The following is a 25870-nucleotide window of genomic DNA, read 5'->3' as shown; positions in this document are numbered from 1 at the left end:
TAAAAAGTAAAAATGGAAAAGATATTTCTTTAGCAATGAAATTAATATTAAAAGAAGGTCGTATTCCAAAAAATTTACACACTGATAGAAGCAAGGAATTTTATAACTCTGAATTTCAGAGTTTAATGCAAGAATTCAATATGAATCTCTATTCCACTTATAGTAATTTAAAAGCATCAATTGTTGAAAGGTTTAACCGCACTCTAAAAAATATGATGTGGCCTGAATTCAATTTACAAGGCAATTACAAATGGATTAATCTTTTACCAATTCTCATATCAAAGAACAATAATAAAAAACATCGTACGATTGGTATGAAACCTAATGATGTCACTGTAGAAGATACAAGAGAACTGATGAGACGTATCTGTAAACTAAAAAAAATTTCACTGAGAAGTCAAAAATTTAAAGTTGGAGATAGAGTTCGAGTCAGCAAACATAAAAACATCTTTGAAAAAGGTTACACCCCCAACTGGACAACGGAAATATTCACTGTACATCAAGTTAAACGAACAAAACCAGTTACATACAAACTTACAGATTATAAAAATCAGCCAATCGAAGGTGGTTTCTACGAAGAAGAACTATTAAACACGGTGCGCGGGAACGAGCTTAGAAATTGACAAAAATGACGACAAAATCTGATAGTGCCATCTTTTTTATCACTTAAAATTATGTAAGAAAATGTTTTTTCCAAAATCTAAATCGCAAAGTTTCGCGTTTTTTAAATCATTTTGTAAAAAAATAACTTTTTAACACTAAATCTTTTTTAATGCTTTAAACTTTTTTATATATAGATGATTAAGATTAATTATTCTTATTTTAGCATAAATTATGAATTTGGTCATAAAATACAAAAGTTAAACTTTTTATTGGGATCTGACATGGGGGCGGGGCCTAAAGCAATATGGCGTAAATTGGGTAACAGTTTTAGTAAATTTACATGGGAATAACATGGGATGCAGAAAATGTTCATTTCTATGGACAGTATTTGCGCATGGGCAGGTACAAATCCTGCTCAACGAAAATTTATTGAAGGTGAACGCGTTTTGCAAGCCGGGCACATTATAAAGTGTGGTGTAAATCGTGTAATTTTGGTTTGGTTTCAATGTACATTACCATATCTATATCTGTAAGAAGTTCCAGTCTTATATTCGTATACTTTAATATGACATCCCATGTCAGCCATGGCGTTTTATACCCTCACAGCACCAGATATCCTAGGATATTCCAAAAACATCCCTTGGATATCCTAAGGATACTTTAAGTATATCAAAAGTAGCGGCGGTTAGGATACCCTAGGGATATTCCAGGGATATCTAAGGATGTCCCTAGGACGTCCCAGGGATATCCTAATCATTTCCCGGATATTATTTGGATATCCTGTGGATATCCTTAGAACGTCCTAAGGATATCCCAAGAATATCCCTGGAAATAATTAGGGATGTCCTTAGGACGTACTGAGGAAATCCACAGTATGTCTATATTATCTTAAGGGTTAGAATATCCTTGAGTCGTTCTAAAAATGTCCCTAAGGTATCCATAAAACGACCCTAATATACAAATTAATTAAATAAAAATGGAAAACATATTTTTTGGATGTATTTATAATGTATTTCCAAGATATCTAAAATGATTTACCTTGTCCACAAGAATTGTTTTTTCTACTTTTTCTTTAAAAAATCTCTTGAAACCAACTCAAGCGCTAACTATGAAACACTTGCTCAACTGTTCATATTTTATGTTATTTGGCACAATCTAGCCCACTGCTCCATGTGGGCAAACAGCCGAGTTGATCCTCCTGTCCCTAGTCTTCGCTGTCCCAACTTCGCTGCACAGTGGCCAGAATCTTTAATTTACTGTTCAAAAAAGTCACTGAACAGGATCATGCCAGAATAGTATATTGTGCATCTAGGGAGGAAAATGGTTGATTTCCACGAGTGTAGTTTGCAGTTCGAGGCGTAGCGAGCGCACGAGCCGCAGGCGAAGGTTTTCGAGTGAAGGCGAGAACTGTAAAACCCGAGTGGAGATCATTATCCTCCCGAGTTGCACATACTATTTTTTCTAACACGCGTATACCGAAAGTACAAACGCGGTAGTGTGGATACTATTGATGATGGTATGATTGTGTTTGGTAGTAGTATAGTTACTACTTGTGGTGTACCAGACGTTTAAGACTCACTATTGTTCATAGTTTGATTAATATGTAATACCTAATAACAACATCACCGGGAGGGATCCGCTCGTCGGAAAAGACATACTTTTCTCCCGCTACACAGGTAAGAAATGGTGTACTTTCGGTGCGTGTGTTAGAACAAAAATTTTTCAATTGGTCAGTCCCATAAAAAACGAATTTAAAGTGTCGAAAATCGCATTTTTGGCTTAAATATATGCTCTAATTATCAACTTTAAGGCCAAAATTTGAAAGATGATTGACAATTACGGGAAACCTATTTGTATCAAAAAATCGCTATCTCAAATAGTTAAAATTTGAATCATAATGATATCCTAGGGAGATCTTAGCGATATTTCTAGAATATTTTAACGATATACCAAGTTTATCCCAAGAATATCCCCACGATATCACTAGGGTATCCCTGGAATATCCCAGGGATATCCCTAAAATATCCTCAGGATATCCCAAAAATATCCTACGTAACGGCGGTTTGGATGTTCTGAGGATATCCTCAGGATATCCTATGGACGTTTTTAGGATATCCTACATTAGTTTAGGATATCCTCAGGATATCCTTTCGTTGTGAGGGTAATAATGCGCAGGATCAAGACCGTACGCGAGTAAACACTGTTCCCTAAAATTTTCAAAAATATCCGCGAGTAACAATACATCGGTTTGCATATATAAAAAAACATAATTACCTAGATTTTGACAATTTAATTCACTCCACACATTCTGTGCATGTGCACAATCTTCATCTGATACATTTGAATCGTTTAAAGTGCTATAAAATTTGTATTTAGGAGGCAATTTAGTCTCGTCGAGTTTTTCCCTCGAGTCAATATACTCATAGGGAAAAACTTCTTTTCGTGTTAAGAATTGGATTTTATCGTTTCTGTAATTAGAAAACACTGAATTTACAGTTTTATATTCGTCGAGATAGGATGCTAACTTGTCCAATGATGATGCCATGAATTTAAATGAATCTATAAAACGAAATTTGATAAAACAACCATTTACATTTTTAGTAAAGCTGATATACTTTTCTTTCTTTATTGGAAGTAGATAAATATTTCCTTCAAATCCAGTAGCAATTGCATCAATTAGTTGAAAACCATTTAGCTGGATCTTCTTCATCTTTTGGAGATGCTTTGTATATGGACAAGGAGTCATCAAAGGCACAATTTAAATAATAATCAATACTGAGCATTTTGTGGTTTTAAAAAACCTCAATATTGCTGGCTTGTTGGGGTACTTCGGCAGGAATCAAGAGACTTTCACAATCCTCATATATTATATATGGTACACGCTCCTTGTTTTGGAAATTTTTAAATTCAACAAAATTTTTCCCTGGATTCGGCAGCTCAATACTCGTTTCATTGATCTTTTTACAATTTTCTTCATGTTCAACAAGTTTATTTTTATCTTCAAAGTAATGCAGGCAACGATCGCAAATGTACTTTTTGTTTTTTTTTTTTTAGAAAATTGACTGCTAACAAGCTTTGATAAATCTTTGATCTAAACATAATGGTAGTTGAAAGAGATGATGGTTACTTGATCGATCTCCACATCCTCCTCCGTAAAATTTTCATCAATGTAGTGGTCCTCAATTCGAAGAAGATTTACATGAACAACCTTCTTTTGTGATGACAGATGTAACAGAAGCACTGTAAACTTTTCAGCCTTTTTGACAAGACCATATACATTAACCGAAATGTTGTTCTGAGTCTCAAATTTTAAAATATCCTTGAGTGAAACAGGGAACTCAAACCCACTGAAATTAAGTTCATTCTCATAAAGCCTATATTTAGAAACTCGATCTGCATGGTTTTCAACTTGGTGTAAAGCTGACAAAATTGACTATTTATAACATTGATTGTCTGTATTTTGAACATTAATACAAGCTTGTTTCCTTTTAACAAAAAATGGCAAATCAAAATAAGAACCAGCACGCATGGGATTATACTTGTTAATATTATCCTCCACCTTTAAATAGAATCAAGTCTCCACTTGGAATCTTTTTCTTGGAATTCTTCGATTCGTCTCAAAGTTGGTTGTTTAACATTCTGATTGTACCACTTACATAATTGGGTTGTAACTAAAATCTCACATGTTTTCGCGATAAATGTCTTTATATCTGACATTTCTCCGTTACCTACAATTAAATCTTTTTTAAATTTAGCTTACAAAACTGTATAAACTTTTAGCGGACCAAATTTGTTTAAAGCTGTTTCAATATTACTTTTTAAATGAAATAAAAGCATCATCAAAGAAATCATTAATATCCTTGTAATCAATATTAATAATAGCACTAGTTTGTAAACGATCATCAAATGCTTTATCAAAATCTACCCATTTCATTCTACCATTACTCACTTGCAAACCCGCGCCACGTTTCATTAATGCATCGAAATGTCAACACAAGTATTCAAGTTTCTGACATAAATTTAAGCATCACCTCCAATTATATACAAATGAAAAAAAACTAAAAATAAAAAACCCTGAAATTAAACATCCACCACAATAAATCAAATACAAAAATAATAGAACAAAAAGAAATAAAAATCACTGAAAATAAACATCCACCACCTTAAATCAAATACAAAATAACAAAACAAAAAAAATAACTGAAATAAAAGAAAACTCTGAAAACTCTATAACTACTCTGCTGCACCTGAAAGAAAAGAATGATGCTGGTGGCATGATGCGTTTTTTCCCTCCTTTGAGCCTTTTACCCCTTGTGACTGGTATAAATTTTTTAAGTTTTACCCTTAAATATTTATGCATTCTAAATCTTTCTATTCTATTATATTTTTAAGTTTTTTTTTAATGATAAAAAACTTAAATAACAGTTTATTTCAATCAAAATTATATTAGTCTTAATATTAAAAATCGTACATTTGAAAACATTTTGCAAAATTCATTATTTTGGGTTGATGTTTGACTGTGAAACAAACTTATTTATGGGTTATGAAGAGATTTTTAGTGTTCCGCGTGATTTTAACAAACTCAGAAGGTTATAAACTTTATATTTGCATGAATTTCCGGGCAATATATTTATTTTTCTAATTATCTGAAACTTTCAAATAATAAAATTGCTGTCCTAAAAAATTGTAAAAAGACGTTTACCTTGTAATCCTTATATAGGATCCGATGAAATTTCCCAGAAAAAAATATATAAAATGCTTGAATTTTATAGAATCCCATATAAATTTGTATATGAAAGTGAAACAGGATTTAATGTAGGAAATGATATTAAGTTTGAATTTTGCCGGTTAAGGGTGGTTTTTTTCGATTTAATAAATATCAGAGGGTGATGGAGCAATTCTGGCTTCATATTCGTTTTTAGCGGGACAAAATACTATAGAATAGGTATGTCTAGTTCAAGAAACTGACAACTTTTTTTTGTGTGCCTGTGTAATAACTGATAATTGATAATAATTATATTATAAATCCCTAACTAGAGATAATCAAACTTTGTAAAAATAATTTTTCAGGGATTATAAATTAACTACCAATAACTTTGAGTTCATGGTGCAGGTTTTAAGCATCAGTTTAAGAATTTGTTCAATTTAATAAATGTTATTTTTTCAACCATGCTTATACTTTGATGATTGATATTTAAATCAAAAGAAATCTGTAAAGCGTATTTCGGTGAATATTAAGTATTCGCCTATTAAAAAATAGATATAAATTTGTCTTTCTTTGATTATAATATACATACAGTTAATATTTTTATAGATTCTGTAATACAATGGCTGTCAAAATTCTTGATGATGATCATCTAGCTGTTAGTGCAATTGTAACAATAGGAATGCAAGTAATATTTTTTATAATTGCTGCAACTTTTCAAAAGGATAAATTGACAGATTTTGCTGGAGGAACTAATTTCATTATTTTGGCTCTCTTAACATTCTTTCTTGGACAAAGTGGCAAGGTAAGCATTTAATTTATGATTAACTCACATATTAGCAAATTTATGAAACAATTTGATGCAGGTTTGTAGGGAATGAATTAATTTTTGTGTAAGTAATCAGAGGAAATGTAAATTATGAGTAATTGATAGATTAAAAACTATTGTTGAAAATTTGAAAGATCTGTAAATATCTACATCAATCATTAAATTCACGGTAAGATCAAAGGCTAACTTTTTAATAAGTATATTAGATGAAAAGGGTCTAAAATTGAAAATCCAGCAATTACAAAAGGGAACTTTGGTTCAAGTGGATTAACGTTAAAAATAATAATTATACGAAAATTAATTTTCTAATAAGTAATAAACTTGTGTGTCTTTATTTTATACATAAATATCTTATTTTTGTCAGAAAATTGAAAATAATTTAGTTATAATTTTACAAGGGGTAGAACATAACCCCAAACAGTAACATCTGTTTATTTAACATTGTTTTTTAGTTAATTTAAAAACTATTTTACTTATTGTTAGAGTAGTATTACAAATTTCAAGCAGTAAAACGTTAAAAAAAAATCTTTCGCTTATTATTTTATTTAAAGAAACGATTTTTTTCCCTAAAATTATGCCGAGTCGTATTACGAACTGACACGTTCAGAAACTACTAAAAAATTCCTGTAGTGAACTAAGTGAAAAAAAAGTTGATCGGATCGGGTTGTAACTTGCACATAATTTAGCCCTATGGGTGAGTAATTTAACCACGAAGTATTGTTAGGTTTTTTTAAAAACTGTCGGAGTGGGAGGGAGTTGAATTTTTTTAAAAAATTTAAACAGTGAATTTTTGAAGACTTGTAACTTTTAAACAGAAAAAAGAAAAAAAATTTATTCTACATGTTTTTGAAAGGTTTTTCCTGCTATTTCGAATGGTGCAAAAAAAATTTTTTTTGATTTAAATTTTGACCCTTTTTGCTTCTTCGTGGAGGAAGCTTTGTAGTCCTTTCGTTTATAAAATTTTTAAAAATGGTGAAAACAAATTTTCCTCTATATAGAAACATGTTATATGAGATCCTGATCAATTGTCCGGATGTATGTATGTGTGTGTATCGTTTTTGTGAACACGATATCTTTAACAGGTTTTAAAGGATTTGAATAAAATTTTGTAGGCTTATTTAACACATTAATCTCTCAAAAATGACGAGAGGATTTTTAAAAATACCCCCAAAAAAAAATTTTATCATCTTTTTTCCAAAAATTTTTTTTTAATTGAAAAAATTTTTAAATCGAAAAATTTAAGGTAATATATAATATAATCGTCTTCCTTACGTCAAGATGAATCGATTGATATATATATATATATATAAAGTATAGATTTGAGCGAAATTTAAAGAATTAATGAAAGTTAAAAAATCAAAAATTCACATCATACTAAAAAATGTTGTGTTTATTTAAATTCATGTTTATATATGAAATAATTTTATTCCCTGCATTGAAACGAATTGGTTGGTATATATAAAGTATAGATTGGATTTAAAATTTTAGAATTAATAAAAATTGAAAAATCGAAAATTCATATATTAGATAAAAAAATTTGTGTTTTTTTAAAATTCAAGTTAATAAATATAATAATTGTATTCCTTGCATTGAAACGAATCGATATGTATATATAAAGTATATGTTACACCCAAAATTAATTAAAATTTTCTTAATTTTTCAAAAAATTTAATTAATTTAACCCTCGGAGCACATACTGGGTCACACAGACCCTGTGATTAATTTTAATGAAGTGTAATTTGAAAAGTCGGCAATACAACACGAACCTAAGGCCATATAGTGGTAACTAACTAATAAGGAATAATAAGTAACATGATAATCCAAAGAAAATAATAAAATACTAGTAAATATGTTATTAAAAAAGTATAGTTTTAAAAAGTTGTGTCGAAAATCACATTTTTATCGTCTTAAAAATTACCTTCGTAAAACTACAAAATAAATACCTTTTTTAAAAAATAAAATAAGGTGGTATTTTTTCCCTTATTCTAACACACTTCGAGAATATAAATCCCAATTTTTAGCTTAAAATATTAAAAATTACAAAAGTAACATTTTTTTTTAAATTCAATTTTTTCTTTTTAATTAGTTAACTTCACGAATTTTTTTTCAATATGCAAATAATTTAATAATATTTCTAAACTGCATATTCTTATTTTACAAGGTTAAATGAATAAAAAAATATTTTTTTTATGTTGATCAGTCCAATAGTTCAAAAATGGGGGAGTTTTGTAAAGTAAACAGGGTCACAGCGACCCAGACTGTGCTACTTGTTCGAAAAAAGAGGTGTGTGCTCCGAGGGTTAAAACAGTTTTCAACTCGAAATTTTTTAAATCAATCAATCGAATTGGAGAAATTCATAGCTTCCTCCACGAGGAATCAAATTTTTTGCTTCACACAATGAGGAAGCAAAATGTTTACGAAATAAACATAAAAGACCCCCTCCTTGTTTTGAAAATTAAACTTTTTTTGAATTTTTTTTTAAGGTCGGTCCTTTTTATTTTTTTTAATTATTTTTTTTATGAAAGCTAAAAATTTGTATTTTCAACACAAAAAATATTGAGATGTCCTTTTTTTGTTATTTTCGAGATATTAATTAATTAATTAATGTTAAGAAAAAATGAAATATTTGACAAATAAATAAAATTATGGCAATGCTGAAGGTACCAATTGAAAGCTGACGTAATTTTGCATCCAACGAGCCCTATATGAACTATTTTGGATTAGAGGATTTTTTATAAACAATTGCCATGTTAGCCAATTGTTTATTAACAATCCACTAACCCAAAGTGCTTCATATATGGATGCGGAATTTTGTCAACTTTTATTTAGTAATGTCAGAATTACGATACCTTTATTGGTTTATAAAATATATAATTTTTTATTAACCTTAACAGTTAATAATTTAACTAAAAATTGTAAATATTATATGCGGGTCGCTGATTACGAATCTGAAGCCTGATTCACGAAATTCAAAACGGCGGATGAAATTTAAAAAAACTTTTAAATAATCATAAAACTCGATGTCTAGCGGTTTTCGATTTGACGAATCTGAGGTAAGATTTACGATATTCAAAATGTCAGAACCAATTTGGCGGATGAAATTTGATAAAACTGTTAAACAGTTTAACTGTTTAAACAGAAAATGTACAATAATGTGAGGTTTCTATGTGCGGGGAGAAATAAAAACAAAAGAAGGATACATATAAAACAGAAGAGCATCGATGTACGTAGACCAAAATACGTCTTTGTAAAAAATGATTTTCATGGAAAAAATTTTCACCTTATTTTGTATATAACTCCACTAAATTAAAAAAATCGGACAAGTGCGAGTTACACTCGCTCTAATTCAAGGGTTCCGTACACCAACAATAATAAACTCTTTTTTATATAAATAAATAAAGATATATAAATAAAGAAACACATTTAAATATCTACTTTGTATAACTATTATTTTTGATACTTTCACTCAATGTGAAATTTGTGTTACAATTTTTTGCCAAAAATATTGTTTCGTACCCACATAGCACGACTTCTGGCTGTGAGGTTACTGTTAGGATATCTGTAAGGTTTGTAAGGTTACTGTGTAAGCCTACAGTAAACTTGAGGTCATCTGAAAACTTCCGCCATTAGAGTAAGCTTACACAGTAAAGCTAAGGTGAGCTTACAACAACCTTACTGTGTATGCTTTCCACAACCTTACCATGTAACCTTACCACGACCTTACTGTGTAAGCTTACCTTAGCTTTATTGTGTATGCTTACTGAAATGGCGGAAGTTGTAAGATGACCTCAAGTTTACTGAAGGCTTACACAGTAACCTTACAAACCTTACAGATATCCTAACAGTTACCTCACAGCAAGAATTCGTGCTATGTGGGTATGATGAGGTGTCTCAATAAATGACAAGTAGATAGGTTGTGGGCGTTCTGGATAGTAGGAATCTGTTACCGGCATTTTTTCGAATATTATGATTACGCAATATTGCGTAATTGAAAAAAATGCTTGGTATTTCCTGTTTGTGTTTTAACTTATTAAAAATTATTTTGAAAATATTGCTATTAGTTTTGTTATAAACAATATGATGACAAGTTTATAACTTCCTGCAATCGATATCTGTTAATTGCATTTCAGAGTACTGTATGTCTTTGCTTTTTAGAGTATCAAATTTCCTTTTCAGCTTAGCGCGATTCGAAATTCTTCCTAAGCAATCAGTTTTATGGTTTTCTATCGTTGACAGATTTAATATATTTAGAGAACAGCGGCCCGAAAAGTGAATGCGGAGTTCTTGCTATCGCTTACATCTAAACTCCTTAGCTCTAATGAGCAAGTATGCTATGTTAGTCTTAACTAAACATATTAAAAATTTGTTTTGATTTTTTTGATCTGAGAAAGAAAACGCATGGCCTTTATCTTAATTTAATGAAAATATTATTTTGGACTAATATGTTTTAATTAGAATATTGGTCATCGTATGATTACATTTTTAGATCGTGAGAAAAGAAGAATGTTTATTTAATGTATTTTCTGGAATTATTTTTTAATAATTTTATTTTTTAATTTATATAACCTTGAAATGTGGTATAAAAGCAAGCATACATTTGTTAATAATTATTAGTCTTCAATAAACAAATAGCTTGATAGGTTGTGCGTGTTTGTTAAATAAAGAATTCATTTTTTTAATTAAAAAAAGACAGAAAATATGGATTCTATAGATATTCCAAAACTCATTGAAATTATGGAGAGTGCTTATATTATAGTGAAAAATATTAAGAGTAAAAAACGGTTATTATTGGAATCGAAAAGGTGGATAAAATTGGTAGTGCAAAATATAAGTCTTTTGAATAAAATTTTGAAATAAAAAAAAGAATTGATTAATGTGAGTAAAGGAAAAAGAATTATAACAACTGTTGGAATTTTAAAAACTATTTGTGAAAAATTCAGAGAAATTCAAAAAACTGGTGGAGGTAATTTGGAAAAAAAAGAAAGAAGAATAAAATGGGAAAATTTAGAGTCAGCTTTTGAAAAAAGAGTTAGAACGGGAGTAGTTTTAATTTAAAACATAAAGATTTGTTCAACTTTTTAGAGGAGTCAAAATCTGTGATAAAATCCCGTTTAAAAAATGTTTTAAAAGAAAATAGTAACTTAAAAGTGAATTTTGTGTTAATAGGAAATTTTACAACTATCGAAAACGGTGAAAATATACAAGAAAAAAAATCGTTTAATACCAAAAATGAAATTCTTTTTCACTTCTCAGACTTAGATACAATTATAATGAAATAAATGCATATATTCTTAAAGAAGTTGAGGAATTTAATGAAAAACAGTCAGGTTGGTCATTGAAGGAGATTTTAAATTTGATGGTTAATATAAATAGACATGCGCCAATTCAGGTAGGTTGATCTGTAAATACGGAATTACCAAAATTTATAATTGATAAAAAGGCTGTTGTAAATGTAAAATGTACTAACGATTACTGTTTTCTTTGGTCACTAATGGCAGCTTTGTTTCCAGTTAAAAATAATGCAAGTCTTATAAGTTCTTATCCTCATTTTAGGAATGTTTTAAAATATGAGGGAATAATTTTCCTATTAGTTTAAAAGATGTTTCTAAATTTGAAAAAATGAATAGTTTGAAAATAAATATTTATGGTTTTGAAAAAGTTGGTAAAAATAAAGAAGACATTGTCCCTTTTTATTTAATCGATAATTATTCTAAAAAAGATACTATTCATTTACTAATTATAAAAAAGTGGACACTTTTTCTGTAATAAATAATCACACTAATAATAATTTTAATTATCACTTCGCGTGGATTCGTAATCTGTCACGATTGGTAAAATTACAATTCTCAAAACATCACGGTCGAACTTCTTTATGTGACAGATGTTTATGTCATTTTAATTATGAAAATTCATTTCTGAAACATAAAACCGATTGTATGAATTTAAACGAGTGTAAAGTTATTTTACCGACAGAAGTGGAGAATATTTTAAAGTTTAAAAATTTTAGATTTAAAGAAAAGGTGCCATTTGTACTATATGCGGATACTGAAAGTCTTTTAGAAGCTATTAATGATAACGAAATAATATCTGGGGTATATAGGAAACACATTCCGGCAAGCGTTGCATTTTATTTAAAATGTGATTTTGATGATTCACTTTCGGTGTTTAAATCTTATAGAGGGCGGGATTGCATTTCTTGGTTCATGAAAAAATTAATAAGTATTGCTGATTTAATTGAAACATATTTGAAAAAAATAGTGCCAATAGAAACTCTAACTTTTCAGCAAGAATTGGAATTTAAAACCGCAAAAATTTGTCACATTTGTGAAAATTCGTTCGAAAATGATGATATTAAACATCGAGATCATTGTCATTTCACTGGAAAATATAGGGGTGCAGCTCATCAGGGTTGTAATATTAATTATAAAAATTCGCATTCGATTCCCGTAGTTTTTCACAATTTGTCAGGATACGATGCACATTTTTTTATAAAAGAATTGTGTATTAGTTTTGAAGGAAATGTAAAACTTTTACCGATAAATAAAGAAAAATATATCTCTTTTACCAAATATGTCGAGGGTAAAAATGTATGTTTTAAATTTTTAGACTCGTTTAGATTCATGCCTAGTAGTTTGGATAAATTAGCAAGTTTTTTAAATAATAACGAAAAAAAAATTACTGCAAAATATTGCAATAATATCGATGAGTATAATTTATTGGTCAGAAAAGGAGTTTTCACGTATGAATATATAGATAGTCGGCAAAAATTAGAGGAAAATAAGTTACCGTCAATAGAAGCTTTTTTTCAAAATTGAATAATTCAAATATATCGAATGAAGAATATGCGCATGCTTGTCAAGTATGGAATACATTTAATTTGAATAACTTAGGGAATATTCAGATTTATATTTAAAAACAGACGTTTTACTTTTAGCTGATGTTTTTGAGAATTTTCGAAAAACATGCTTATCTGCATATAATTTAGACCCCTTAAACTATTTTACAGCACCAGGACTTACATTCGATGCTATGTTAAAATTCACAAAAATAGAACTAGAGTTATTAAGAGATATTGAAATGTTACTTTTCATAGAAAAGGGTATTCGCGGAGGAATTTCTCAATGCTCAAATAGGTATGCGAAAGCAAATAATCGATTTATGGGGCCAGAATTTAATTCAGAAATTGAAGAATCTTATATAATGTATTTTGATGTAAATAATTTATATGGCGCAGCGATGAGTAATTTTTTACCCTATTCTGATTTTCAATGGGAAATTAATTTATCAGAGTTTGATGTGAATAAAATTGAAGATGATTCTATGTATGGATATATTTTGGAAGTAGATTTGGAATATCCAGAAGAATTTCATGATATGCATAAAGATTTGCCTTTATGCCCCGAACATTTTATACCCCCTGCTGCAGGGAGAATATTACCTAAATTAATACCACATTTGTTTTCCAGAACAAAATATGTAATTCATTATAAAAATTTAAAATATTATTTGCAACTTGGAATGAAATTAACGAAAATTCATAGAATTTTAAAATTCAATCAATCTCAATGGTTAAAAAGTATATTGATTTGAATACAGAATTTCGAAAAAAGTCAACAAATATATTTGAAAAATTTTTTTACAAATTAATGACCAATTCTGTTTTTGGGAAGACAATGGAGAACATAAGAAAGCATAAGGATATTAGAATTATTACACATTGGGAAGGTAGAAACGGGGCTAAAGCTCTTATTAGTAAACCAAATTTCAACAGTTGTTATATTTTTGATGAAAATTTGGTTATAATAGAGATGAATAAAGTTCAGATTAAATTTAATAAACCGATATATGTTGGATTTAGCATTCTTGATATATCAAAACTCTTTCTTTACAATTTTCATTATAATTATGTTAAATAACTTTCAGTGATCAATCTAAATTACTTTATACCGATACTGATAGTTTAATTTATCATATTAAAGTTAAACATATATGATTATATTGAACGCGATTCACATTTTTTCGATACTTCCGATTATCCAGAAAATAATTGTTATGGTATAGAATTAAAAAATAGAAAAGTTCTAGGTTTAATGAAAGATGAATGCAATGGCAAGATTGTCACGGAGTTTATTGGATTAAGATCGAAATTGTATTCATATAAAATATTAAACGAAATCCGCGAGAAGAAAAAAAGCCAAAGGTGTTAGATCTTCAACATTAAAGGAAATTACATTTGAGTTCTATAAAAAAACACTTTTTTCATACAAAAACTTAGTAGAAAATCGATATTTAATTCGAACTGTAAAACATCAAGTTTACACTGTACAACAAAGAAAAGAGGCTCTAAGTTGGTATGACGATAAAAGAGTTCTTTTACCAAAAAGTACAGACACCCTTCCTTGGGGGTACAAAAATAAGTTACATAAATAAGGGAAAAAAATTAAGAGAACAACAACTTGTATATGTTTTAATATTTGTCCTCTCTTTTCTCTATTCATTTTGAGTTCTCTTTCTCTCTCAATCTTATTAAAAATTATGTTTTGTCTCACTCCATCCTTCAAGTGTGTGCGTTATCGTAATATTTCTTCTCCTTTCAATCTGTGGCATTTGTCTCTGTCACTCAATTGTAAACTATGGGGCAGCATATAAAAAGAGGCCAGTGCCATAGGAGCTTTAATAAAAAAGTAACCACCAAAAATAGAAGAACCTTTCAAGTGACTTGTGGAGTGCACAGTGCAGTGATTTTTTTCTTTTTAGTGAAAAAAGTGAGTGTAACTAAAAAAGTTTTTTACATTTAATGCTTTTTTTATCAAAATTATAATTAATTTATTAGTAAAAATTAAACAAATTTTTTTTTATTGAAATTCAAAAAATTTTTTAATTAAATTTAATTTTTTTAAAATTTGCCTTCAATTTTAGTAATATTTAATAAAATTAAAAAATTTTTTTTAAAAATAATTTATTGTGTTTTTTACTTGTTTTTGAAAAAAAAATTCAATTTATATTAAAATTTTGTTACTTTTAACATTTTTTTAATTAACTTCAATTTTTGAAAAAAATTGATACATATATTGAAATTTTTTAAATTTTACTTTGTTTAATGATAATTTTTTAAATAAATTTTGTTTTTCTTTAAAGAATTTTTAAAAGAAACGATGGAGAAAATGGATTATTATACAACAATAGAAGTGATGATTCAGGGGCAAAGGGAGGTAAACGAAGCCACTAGTCTCCTGGAATTAATCATTAAACAGGAACCACAGGAACCAGACGATGAGGAGCCTCATTATTAAGATAAAAATAAGAATTTTTTATTATTTGTAATTTTAAAAATATTTTTAAAAATTTATTTTTATATTTCAAAATTTTAACTTTTTTATCAATTTTTATAAATTTTTAGTAATAAAAAATTTAATTAGTATGTAATTTTAAAAACAAAATAAAGAATTCGTATATTTAAAAAAAATAGTAAATGAAAAAATAAAACCTCATTTTTATAAAAAAATGTCTATTAAAATTTTGTTCACCTACATCCCATATCCTTTATTTTTAAAACATGTAAATATTAAAAGAAAATTTATAATAAACAAAATTTTAATGTTATTTTTAAAAATAAAAATAATTTTTAATACTAATTTTTTTGCATTATTAAAAAAGATTTATTTTAATGTTAAAACTATAAATAAAAAAATAAAGCATGGTAGATGCAGTAAATAAAACACTGAAATTAGAATATATGTCTAATTTATTTAAAAAATATTCTTATACAGTAATTTATTTTTACATAACCAATTTCTTAAATTCATTAAATTTTGAAGAGCGCAAGTAAAAGTTTTTTCATTAATTGAATGATGTGAACAAGTAACTACAAAAGCTTGATCTCTTAATTTCTTTATTGAAACGCAGTTCAAATTATCCATATCGATAATTATAGAAACATTTTCATCAATAAATTCTTGTCACCATTTTTTTTTCTCGTATCCTTTTACATAAATTTTGCTCGCTTCTTTAAGCGTATTTTTTAATATTTCGTTTATATAAGTATACGACACATCACTGGCATTCCAAGAAATACCATGGAAATTCTTTTCTAACCAACGATTAACACTCTCGTATTTCTTCGAAATACATTTCCACGGACACGGAGGTTGAAAAATCATATGCACTGGACTGGAATCATTATTATTTATAGAAACTATAGACAATTCTTTTAAAACAAATTCATTAATTGGCAATTTGAATCCTTGAACATCTAGTATGTACTCCATTTCGGAATCTACAAAATTATTATTCTAAAAGAGGAATAAATGTAGAGCGTAAAAGCTATGCATAAGAGTATTTTCTATCACGCAGCCGAGGCACTAGCTTTGAAGGGGGAAGGGGGGACCTTCCACTCTCACATGTGTCAATGAATTAGGCGAGTTTTTCTTTATGAGCCTCTTATAACTGACCTAGGACAAATTCTTGACAAGGTCGAGTGGGCTGCAATCTATTACAACTAAAGGAGCGTACTCTAAAAATTCTTTTTTTGTTAAGATTGGTTGTGATTCTTTACCATAATATGTAGCTTGGAAATTAGTGAACATTTTATACAAAGTAGAATATTGGTTTTTGTCAATGTCGAGATTCATATTACCATATGGATAACATTGAGAATTTAAAAATAACTTAACATCAGAGATATTAGAATGATCAAAATAACTTGAATTTAGTGTTGTATTATTTTTTCTACTTCTTTGAAACCTCAACACAACAAATCTAGGTTTTTCAAGTTGTGTTTAAGTATTTACACTCCAAATATGCTTAGGAGTTACAGGTAATAGAGGATACTCATACAATTCCCAGGTTCGAAAACTGATAGGAATAGATGGATCCTTTTCAATATACTTTAACAGTTTAAATTTTCGAGCATCTGATAATTTTATGTACGGTAACAACCATTCAACTTTTTCAATTACTATTTTGAATTCTTCAAGAGGTGCTGTTTGTATAACTGCATTTAAATCAGTTCTTGATCTGGTTTGAATGAGCTCATGTTTAGCATTAATAATAACTTTATGATAATCTTCAGCAAAGCCAAAAATCATATTTAGCGGTATACAAACATCAAAATGACCATTATTATTGGTTAATCTTGGAGTATCACCAAATTCTAACAAACCAACATTCTCAAGAAATGTATTTTGACTTGCATTAAAAGAAACATAGTTTTTCATTAAACTTGTAAGACCGACATTTTTATTTTTATCTATTTCTACACCATTTAGTGCATATTTCGCCTCATCAAATAAATGACAAATGCCGTTAGAAACTAATTTTGTGCGCTCTACTGCTTTTCCATAATTTTTTATTAGCTTTCCGCTCACATGAATCGAACTTTTGCTTGGAAGAAGACAATGATCTTGATTTTAAACAGTTATACGTGATTCATCACTATTATTATACGTTGATGATGTATATGGCTGCTGCGCATGCACTTCGTAATGAGCAATTGATTCATCAAAAACACAGGCACAGAAAAAAAAAAGTTGTCTGTTTCTTGAACTAGACATATATTTTCTATAGTATTTTGGCCCGCTGAAACCGAATCTGTGCTCAGAATTGCTCCATCACCCTCAGTTTTTTTTAAATCGACCAAAACCACCCTTAAATGGACAAATTCACACTTCGGAGATAAAAAATAAATCAACTTATTTTTTTAAAAAATCGAATTTTACATCTAAGAAACTTTGCTCCACTAACTCAAAAACAAAGCCAGCATTGATCCAGAACCCCCTGAATTTTTTTAATTGAAAAAACTACCCCTAATCTGCAGAATCAAATTAAGGAGATAAAACAATAAAATAACTGATTGACAAATTTTATAACCAGATATTTTTACTCCAGCAATGCAGAAACAAAGCTAGAAATGCTCCCTCACCCACTAAATTTTTTTTTAAATCGAAAAACCACCCTTAAATAGAGAAATTCAAATTTAAGAAGTAAAAAAATATTAAATTACCGGTTTTTTTCAAAACAGAATCTAACATGTATGTAGTTTTGCTCCACTAACTCAAAAACAAAGCCAGCATTGATCCATCACCCTCTAAATTTTTTTAATCAAAAAAACTACCCTTAATCTGAAGAATCAAATTTAGGAGGTAAAACAATAAAATAACTGATTAAAAAAGTTTATAACCAGGTATTTTTACTCTAGCAATCCGGAAACAAAGCCAGAAAAGCTCCCTCACCCTCTAAAATTTTTTTAAATCGAAAAAACTACCAAAGAATCAAATTTAGAAGGTAATACAATATAATTATATTGTGTTACCTCCTATGTTTGATTCTTCAGGTTAAGGGTAGTTTTTTTGATTAAAAAAATTTAGAGGGTGATGGATCAATGCTGGTTTTTTTGAGTTAGTAGATCAAAACTACAAACATGTAAGGTTCTGTTTTTAAAGAAACCGGTAATTTAATATTTTTTACTTATTAAATTTAAATTTTTCTATTTAAGGGTGGTTTTTTCGATTTAAAAAAAAATTTAATGGGTGAGGGAGCATTTCTGGCTTTGTTTCTGCATTGCTGGAGTAAAAATATCTGGTTATAAAATTTGTCAATCAGTTATTTTATTGTTTTATCTCCTTAATTTGATTCTGCAGATTAGGGGTAGTTTTTTCAATTAAAAAAATTCAGGGGGTTCTGGATCAATGCTGGCTTTGTTTTTGAGTTAGTGGAGCAAAGTTTCTTAGATGTAAAATTCGATTTTTTAAAAAAATAAGTTGATTTATTTTTTATCTCCGAAGTGTGAATTTGTCCATTTAAGGGTGGTTTTGGTCGATTTAAAAAAAACTGAGGGTGATGGAGCAATTCTGAGCTCAGATTCGGTTTCAGCGGGTCAAAATACTATAGGAAATATATGTCTAGTTCAAGAAACAGACAACTTTTTTTTGTGTGCCTGTGAAATGATTGGTGAATCAATATTTAAAATTTCCCCTTCCATGGCAAATAATACGTCGGTATACAAATATACAAATACAATTGCAAAAGATCTTAAATCGTTTTATTCTTTTTTCTTTACGACTTTGAGACCGAGACTTTTGAGTAATTGTAGGTTTTGAGGTGTTAGCCTCTTCAGGATTCGTCGCTGACTGATTTGATTTTGGCATGGTGTATTATTTTTACAACCAAAACCAATTATTTTCTTTTTATTATCAAAAACGATGCCCATTATTGTAAAGATTTGATATGAATTTTAATCCTAATGGTTTCTCCTCGAAAATTTATCAAATGTCCGTCTTGATCAACAATTTTTAGATGAATAAGATCTATTGTCTTGACAGCGACTGACAGGTAAATTACGTGATTTGGCACTTCTACTATTTTATATCCTGGTGGCACAACAGGAAAAAATTCATGGATTGTATGCACTTTTTTCCCATTGATATAAGACCCAGTAGTTATATTATACTCTACTCTTAGGGAATTAATTTTAATAATGGATACCGGTTGATCAGATTCATGGTATTCTTTAGCTTTTAATTTTCGTGCAGAAAATCCAAGCAAACTGCCTATGGAATCTTTAGGTTGAAAATTAATTTCTTTATCGCAATAAATTGTACATTTTAAAGTATTGTTATTAGGTTTAATTCTGAAAGTAATTCCTTTATTTTTCAAAATAAAATGCAAAACCTGATCCAGGTCACTAATTTCATAACTTCCTGTAGGTATAATAATTTCTTCATTATCAACATGAAACTTATTTTTTCCAACATCTATATTAGGAATAGAATTAAAATTTAAAAATTCAACAAGACCAAGAGAATAATTTTTAAAATGAGACAACTCAATGGGGGGGGGTGGAATTGAGATTCTAAGATGGAACTATTTTCTGATAATGTTAATATAAGTGAATCGTCCATGTTGAAATCTAAGTATTAACTGAATGGAATATTTAATTTATTTATCATTTATATGAATAGAATACATATTGGGAATATTTAACTGATTGCATAAAAATTTAAGACATAAATGACCACAGTTAAATGAATCATAATTTTGATATTTTTAATAATTATACATTATGCTACCAACACCGAAATATTTAATAAGATCTAAAGGTGGTCGAAGATTACCAAAACTATCAAAATAAATAATTTTATTATTTTTTTTTTATAAGCACACCAATGTGTACCAGGACCATTTTTATCATCTAAATTAATTATTGCAGATTCATTTTTATTAGATCCATGAATAGGTAGTTCATTCCGCATAAAAACTCCTCGAAAAAATGGAATTTTTAACCGTTTTGCAAATTTTATTAAATATAAATCTGTTAGGGCTCGGTGGGGAAGCTTCATTTTAAGTTTTTTGATTTCCATCCTTTTCCTGTTTTATAGGGTTTGAGATAAAGTCCTAGTCCAGTTTTGTATGGTTTCAAGTACAGTCGTTTTCCTAAGGCAATTGATTCCATTGTCTCATTGTGACGTTTACTTTCCTCAAGCTGACGTTTTGCGGAATTTGCATCATTTATAGCTTTTGCAATTCCCGCTGCCCCTCCTGCCAATGCCCCTGTAGCACTTAAACCCGCAAACAAAGGTATAAGAAAAGGTAAAACACCTCCAACCTTAGAAGATATTGGTAAAATTCGAGGCTTATTTATATTACGCTTGCCACCAGCGTTTTTTACAGCTATACGTGCCCCTCTAAGAGCTGATTTCATGGTTGAATGTGCTGCTGAAGTAATTCAACAGTCAAATTCTTGATAATTCTATTTAAGATACCTCTGCCACGTTTGACATGCTTCTTACAACTGTTTGATTTTTTCTTTATAGGCATGTTTAAATATTCGCTTTGATATTTTGTAGAATAAAATGAAAAAGTATAAAAAACAATACAATATTTCATACATTCTTTATGAAGAGAACTTTTAAGACTAATGTGAAAATCTATAAAAGCAAGGTATTTATACAGTTTTTCGTCAGTTCATAGGCAACCACTGACAGCAACAACAACAGCAGCAGCAATAGCCAATTAACACAACCTGTTATGAAGCTAATAGTTAATAATTTGACGGACGGATAAAATGAAGCCTCCTACAGTCGGTTCTAATGGGAATCTCCTGAAACCAAAGTCGAATGTTGACCTTGCACAAAGTATGAAAGAATTAACAATTCACATCACATTACAGACGTCACTTTAAAAAAATTGGAAAACCGACGCCATTAAAAGCCTTACTTGAACTGACACAAAAACTAATAAAAACCTGTTATTTATAATTTTTTAACTCAGTATATATCAAGATGGAGTTTAAAGAACAGTCTTCTAAACTACCTGTTTTTAATTTTGACACTCTTACTCAAAAGTGTGATAAAAAACCAGAAAAGCGTCATGGGGATTTATTACCAAATAGTGTGCGAGCGATATTTTGTGGACCGTCTAATTGTGGTAAAACAAATGCATTACTTGCACTGTTAATACAACCAAACGGTTTAAGATTTGAAAATATATATATCCACTCAAAATCATTATATCAACCAAAATATAAATTTTTGGAAAGTATCTTGCGACCTGTAGATGGCGTTGAATATTTTGCATTTAATGAGCATGCAGATGTTATAACACCAAACGATGCGCGACCTAATTCAATATTTATATTTGATGATGTAGCTTGTGAGAAACAAGATAATATTAAGGCCTTTTTTTCTTAAGCACATTTACTATGATCATGTAAATACTGACATGACGTTTACGCAATTTAAAGAAATGTGTAGTTCTTGTTGGAAAAATAAACATGATTTCATAGTTTTTGACAAAGATCGTGAATTTAATCAAGGTAGATACAGAAAATGCTTTGATTGTTTTATAAAATTAGAAGATTAATACCATGAAACGACAGTGTAATTTTAACAATTGAACTAACAACATGCCTTCTGTACAAGTAGAAAATTTAAGACAGCAAAAAAATATTCTTGGAGAAATTGCTAAAGCGAGTGAAGCGATTCGACGGAAACATAGATTACTAAAATTAGGCAGGGAACAAATTGAACAGTCTTTAAATGTTACTCTTAAACCAATAGTAACACCTATTCAAAAGTTAGTAGACGATATTGAAATAGTGAAACATATTCATCCAACAAAAGTAGAAACAAAAGATGAATACAAACAAGAATTGAATAAAAAAAATTATGATTTCATTGATGTAAACAATGATAACGATTTTTATGCAAATTCGAAAATTAAAAATGAAGATAATGATAATGACATTTCATTTAGAACAGCTGATAATAAAAATATTGAATATAACACGTCAAAAGATTTAAGTTCTCCAAAAAATTTTTTAAATGAATATATCAGAAATGTGTACCTTAAATTATTAGATAACAAAAAAAAGGACTTAGACAATGTATATGGTGTTAGGAAATTAACTCAAGGAAAATTAATGATTGGTGATTCAATAATAAATTTTGAAGAAAATGATATTTTTATTAACAACTCAAGTTATTCTGCCACTAAGGGTTTACTTGAACTTTTATTTAAAAAGGTACCTGAAGAAAATTTCATCAGCTTGAAAGATCGTGAAAATTATAAAGATATTGTTATTTCCACAAATGCTCATAAAAAATATTTCAAAACGGATGGCGCTATTCGTGACAGAAAGAGTTTAAAATACGTAAATTATATAGCCACACATTCTGGTAAAGGTCTAATTCCACATTAAATGATTGATCGAAAGGACAAAAATATTGATTACATTTATTGGGATGATCCTAATGAATTAGTCGATCCTTTAAGATTACTTTTAGCTTCTAAAGCTGCTGGAAATCCTAGCCATAATAATGAGATATTATCAATTATTGAAGAATTACGGGAGGCTAGATTTATTTATTAATCATTATCATATTCAATTTTATATCATTTGCAAGATGAGCATCGATATATTCGGTCGTCAGTTTAGGAGTGCAGAAACTCCAAATCGCGGTCCTCCAGGACTTTGTTTTAACCCTTTCGTGCCCCCGGGCAACCTAGCTTATAGATTTTGTTGAAACTCGTCACTCGGGGGTTTTTGGGGTCGCTGATTACGAATCTGAAGTCAGATTTTCAAAATTCAAAATGGCGGATCCAATATGGCGGACTAATTTTCAAAATTTTATCTGTTCCCCTTAAAACTCATCACTCGGGGGTTTTTGGGGTCGCTGATTACGAATCTGAAGTCAGATTTTCAAAATTCAAAATGGCGGATCCAATATGGCGGACTAATTTTCAAAATTTTATCTGTTCCCCTTAAAACTCATCACTCGGGGGTTTTTGGGGTCGCTGATTACGAATCTGCAGTCAGATTTTCAAAATGACGGATCGAGTTTGTTCAAAAAATTTTTAGAAATTCTTAAATTTTTCTCACTTTCAAATCAATTGTTTGCAGCGGTGACGGTCTTCCACACCACCTAAGAGGTTCCGAATAAGGCGCGTTAGGTTTTTTTTACAGTGAACCTTCGCCAAGAACCCTATTTTAACAAGGTGGATGAATTTCATTATCATGTGAGTCGCGCGAATTTTCAAAATCGATGTAAGCTTTACATATAACAAAATACAAAAATTTGTAATATGAAAGAAATTAATTAAATATAATTTTAAGATGGTGATTAAAATAAAATTAATAATTTCAATATAATTAGTTTAATAAAATAATAATTTTAATAACCCCCGAGTGATGAGTTTTAAGGGAAATCGGTGAAATTTTGAAATTTATTCCTCCATATTGGATCCGCCATTTTGAATTTTGAAAATCTGACTTCAGATTCGTAATCAGCGACCCCAAAAACCCCCGAGTGACGAATTTGAAGAGAACAGATAAAATTTTGGATATTCGACCGCCATATTGGATCCGCCATTTTGCATTTTGAAAATCTGACTCCAGTTTCGTAATCAGCGACCTCGAAAATATTAAAAGTCAATGTGTTGTTAAAAACGGATGAAGCCTAAATGAATGACTTAACATTATTGATATATAACTTTTGTTAATTTTTTATCAATGTTGTACCTATTGTTTAAAATAATTATAACTGTATAATACTGTTTTCTATTTTTTAACATATAGTAATAACGATTGTCAATAAAACTATCCATTGGAATTACTGATTGGGTTAAATTTGTAAGAGTTACATCAAATTTTGTAAGTGGTACATATATGTACCGGAGGCACGAAAGGGTTAAACTTACACCAAACGGAGATTTTAATATAGAAAATAAAAAATTATGTAACGTGGCGGATCCTGAGAGTAACGGTGATTCAGTGAATATGAATACGGTAAACAAATTTATAGAAACTAAAGAAAACGCCATCTATGATATAATAGAATCTTTAAGAACTGATAATAATGTAAGAATTTCAACATTAGAAGATACTACAACAAGAAATTTTGAAAATCTTCGAACGCATATTGGAGAAAAGTTGTTATCTATGAAAGAGAGTATTTCTCGATTAGACAGCAGATTGCAAACACTAGTAGGAAAGCCAGATTTATAAAAATGGAAAAAGAAAAACTACAGTTGGTGAAAGAGTTACACAAACCAGCGAGAAAAAATTATAAACGAAGAAATGTCGACATTCGGGGTATCGACGAGACGTGGCAAGCTGATCTCGTTGAAATGCAATCATATGAGCGCCAAAATAAAGGCTACAAATATATGTTAACCATCATCGATGTATTCTCCAAATTTGCCTGGGCTGTTCCCGTCAAGTCCAAGAAAGGTGAAGATGTGACTGCGGCAATGAAATCTGTTTTAAGTAAAAAACGCGTACCGAAAAATTTACAAGTAGATAAAGGAAAAGAATTTAATAATTCACATTTTGTAAATCTTATGAAAAATTATAATATTCATATGTACTCTACTTATAGCAATTTAAAAGCATCAATTTGTGAACGCTTTAATCGTACTTTAAAAAAAAAATGTGGATGCAATTCAGTTTGCACGGTAATTACAAGTGGATAGATATATTATCTAATTTAATATCTTCTTACAATAATACTAAACATCAAACTATAAAAATGAAGCCAAAAAATGTAACTGCACAAAATGAAAAACAATTATTAATTAATATTTACAAAAAGAAAAATTTTTCTGTAATAAAGAAAAAATTCAAATTTAATGTAGGAGATAAAGCACATTTAACATCGAAAAATGTTAATCATTTTTACGGACAAATTTTTAAAAAAAATTTTTACAAATTTCTTTTAAAGTACGATGGATTTTTATAAAATTTGTTATATGGGTGTTTTCGAGACCGCTGAGTAACAAGTTTTAAACGAATTGCATTCGATTTTTAAAATGTCGTATGTCATATTGGATCCGCCATGTTGAATTTAAAAAAAATAATATCAGATTCGTAATCAGCGACCCCGAAAACCCCCGAGAAATGAGTTTCAAGTTAATTAAACCAATTTTTAAAAAATTTTTGTATGTTACGTAAAATCTGTCATATTCTTGATGTTAGAAAAGAATCCTGACGTTGTGGACCAAATTTGACCTTAGATTCGTGTTCAGCACACCAAAATATATGGGTATAGGGTACTCTTATCAGATTTTTTATTTATAATTCTTACATCGTTTTCAAATATCGCGCGCTTCACATTAAAGTTTTTCATTTATCCACTAGGTGGTGAACTCGTAGTTGTAGTACGTTCGTTTACAAGCGGGATGCGCAGAGAAATGTATAAGTACAGAATACTTTTGAGATAGAAATATTACGAATTTTT

General features: G+C 29.2%; 1 protein-coding gene across 3 annotated transcripts in view; it reads left to right on the top strand.

Annotated features, from left to right (window-relative positions):
- Window positions 1–5980: 5980 nt before the first annotated feature.
- LOC127290976 (uncharacterized) overlaps window positions 5981–25870 on the top strand; it is a 112181-nt gene continuing 92291 nt past the window's right edge. For all 3 annotated transcript variants that reach the window (XM_051319841.1, XM_051319839.1, XM_051319840.1), the window contains exon 1: window positions 5981–6113. The gene's annotated coding sequence lies outside the window, so the exon portion shown is untranslated. The remainder of the gene's footprint in view (window positions 6114–25870) is intronic.

The sequence above is a fragment of the Leptopilina boulardi genome, unplaced genomic scaffold (genome assembly GCF_019393585.1).
Source record: "Leptopilina boulardi isolate dan_hultmark-lab unplaced genomic scaffold, ZJU_Lbou_2.1 LbouV2_98, whole genome shotgun sequence".
NCBI classification, from domain to species: Eukaryota; Metazoa; Arthropoda; class Insecta; order Hymenoptera; family Figitidae; genus Leptopilina; species Leptopilina boulardi.
Note: the sequence above shows the minus strand (reverse complement) of the source record. Positions and strands in the feature narration are given on the sequence as shown.